Genomic DNA, 3,480 nt, shown 5'->3' on the forward strand with positions numbered 1-3,480 from the left:
TTTGACCTGCATGAACTTTATGCTAAATAGTAAATGTAGAATTATTGATTCAACTTTCAACTGCTTGTTCTTTGACCCGAATTTTGCAAGCATCTAAGTAGTCATTGCACTGTAATATTTTACAGATTTACGCCCAACCATGACTCAAAGACAAACAACTCTTTTTGCTTTTCCTAGAATGACCAGATTGATCCCTCCTATTAATTGTCCCTTGGATTTGTGCAGGTCACCAAGGAGACTCTCTTTTCCCTTTGTGCCTAGTTAGCAATCCAAAATCAAAACTATAATTGAAATAAAGGTATAATAGCTTTTCTTTCTCTGCTTAATAACCCATCTGTTGGCAAATTTTCGATAAGTTGATAATCTTTTTTTGGGGGGGGGTTTCTTCTTCACGTACGTTCGATGTAGTGTCGTCTTTTCATATAGTATGTCAATGTCATAACTTCTTTATTCTTGATATTACATGACTATTAGATATCGACGTGGTGTCGTATATAGCCTTTCGACATAATACGTCGATCATCTGATTTGTAATGTAATATTTGAGTCAATTACTTGGGCCATGCATTTGCATGGTGCTTATCTTTCCGCATTGGATCGTATTACTCGATTATATGTGCGGTTAAGTAAGTAAGTCTGCATTTCGACATTTGGTTGTAATATTCAACCTTTGATGTCGTTACAAGGACTCCTTCTCATTGTTTTGAAACTAGCTCGACACTTGGTCGTATCATTCGGCTGTATGTGTCGTCTCTCAACCTTAGAAGAGTAATAGAATTCAACAATTTGTCGTTTATTCGACTTTTGGTGTTGTTTCTTAGATATATAATTTATAAAATAAGTAGGCTTCAACACTAGGTCGTTTATTTGGCTTTCAGTGTTGTCGTAGCTTATTTTATAAAACAAATGTTTAAACTTCGACACATGGTCATTTATTTGGCTTTCAGTGTCGTTGTAGGTTATCAGTGTTGTATGATAGTTTCGGCTTCAACACTTGGTCGTTTATTCGACTTTTGATGTTGTTGTCCTCTTTGGAAATATTTTGTGTAGAATATAGGGGACCATTGCATAAATGCTAGTGTGTAGAGGTTGTAAACTTTCCAATAAATATACATCTGAGATTCATGCTCATACATCTAAGGTAACAATGCTAGAGCCAATGATATTTGTGTCTTTGATTAATGCCTATCCATGGGGTCTTTGAAAGCTGCTTATGTATAAGGATTCTAAGTTGAATCTTATCTTTAATCAATTGTGGGTCATCAACCATTGGATATTATTTGAAATACTCTTCCAATGTTGATTATCTAGTGTCTAACACACACTTCTCCACACACTCAAATGGTAGGCCCATGCAAGCATGATGCAAATTTCATAAGAATGGAGTTCGTTGTGTTCTTTATTGTAATTAACTTTGTGTTCATTGATTATTTAAAATATGAATATATTTTAGATTCTCTCTCAATACTTGGTTTTTTCATGCATGTTTTGCCAAAAATCCTTTTGTGAAAAGATGCAAGCAGAGCAAAGGAAAAATTGGCTCAAAGTCATTAGGCGGCATCTTTGTATAGGGATAAGTAAGATGAGCAAGGAGCAAATAACAGACATAACTAGCAATGCAATACGGATAGAGTGTTTCTACAATGAGGTCATAGCCAACACAATGGGAGAGACGTTGCCCAAGAGTGAAATGAATGAAGGTGGAGTACGTCACATGATCAATAGCATCATAGGAAATATGAAGAAATGTGCAGAAGACTTGCGAGATGACGTGCCTCCTAATATTGACATGGAAAAATTAGGTTTTTGGGATTTGAAGTGGAAAGAGGAGAAGGGTAGAAGCAAGAGGGCAAAAGACATAGATTCACATTTCACTATTTCGAAGAGAGTGCGATATGAGCAATCAAAACATTCATGTGATCCAACTTCTGAGGCATGGTTGGCTATTGACGGTAGTCGCGGGGATGCTTCTCACAAAGCACATTCATTTAGGAATGGTGATTGTTCAATTGTGTTAGGTATCCCCCATGAGGCTATAGAGGAGGGTGAGAATCTTGGTGCTGGCTCATTTGGAGTATGCTTTAAAGTCACTTTTAATGGCATCTCTTTCTTTCCTCGAAGTATTACTTATGCGGCAAAGCGCTACAAAGGGAACATGTCTCACACCTTAAAGTCATTTGACAAAGAATATGGAATGCAAATCTTACATCCAGGTATTGTCAGATGCATAGGATTTACTAGAAGCTTGCCTTGGATCAACATTTTTCCATACTTCAATGGAGGGAGTATTGGAGACATGATGATGCAGCTACCCTTTGAGAAAGGGACTTTCAGAAAGCAAGTGTTATGCTTAAAAGGCAATGGAGTCACTAGGAGAGAACCAGATCCAATATTAAGTGATGTACAGCTTACGAGAGCATTTGTGGAAGCTACCCCAGACATCATACACGCATTGGTTGATGCATTAGCAGCTGTACACCAAGAAGGCATTATACATTGTGATCTACACCCTTTCAATGTCATGCTAGATTTTACCAAGAATCATAGTCCACGGGTTGGCATCATTGATTGGGGATTGCTGCTTCGATACAGTGAATCAAGAGAAGCTGTTAATTTTGTGAAGCGTACTCCAGATATGGATGATGTGACTTATAAGATCAAGAAGAGTACAGCAATAAGACAAAATCGACTCCGGCCTTGGCAAGCTCCAGAAATAATCGACCCTGAGAACACCAATGCTTACAGTAAAGAATCAGATGTGTTTGCCATGGGATACATGATTAAAGAGGTTATTAATTTTTATAAGGAGTGTAAGGAATACTACTTCAAAGAGGATTACACAAAACAGTCAGCATGGAGTGGCAAGTTGCGGCAGATTTATTTCAATGCAACTAACTATATGTTTGTGGAAAAACAAAATAGAATGACACTGGCTGAGATAAATAATCGACTAGCAAGATTTAACACTCAACCCCATGCATGTTTGCGGCCTGCAGTTGAGATGATGCCTCAGTTTTATTAATCCGATTTTATTATAAAGCTACTCTTGGACAATTATGTTTATAAACTATAATGTTACTCTTTCAATGCATTTTGAATACTAGTATATGCATCTATACTATTTGAATTCAATAAAGTACTATAATCTATATATTTTTTAAATTCTCAAATTTTTATCTTCGTGCTGTAACTTCTTGCATTTTGAATACTAGTATATGTGTTTATAGTATTTGAATTTAATAAAGTGTAAAGTGTCTTAGAATGTATTTTTATTTTTTTTCAAAATTTTATATTTTTGTATTAGAATTGTGTATTAATTTGGGAAGAGTTTGTGTTTATTATGATTAAACTCAAACCCATGAGTCATGCATACAAATTTTTATTATAATGATTAAATTTAAACTCACCAGTTATGCACAAATTGGCAATCTAAATTTTGCAGGTCATGCACACACAGGTGGAGGGGGGTTATAATTAAGG

Source organism: Dipteris shenzhenensis, chromosome 16 (genome assembly GCF_047967505.1).
Source record: "Dipteris shenzhenensis isolate YYH24624 ecotype China chromosome 16, Dip_SZ_1.0, whole genome shotgun sequence".
NCBI classification, from domain to species: Eukaryota; Viridiplantae; Streptophyta; class Polypodiopsida; order Gleicheniales; family Dipteridaceae; genus Dipteris; species Dipteris shenzhenensis.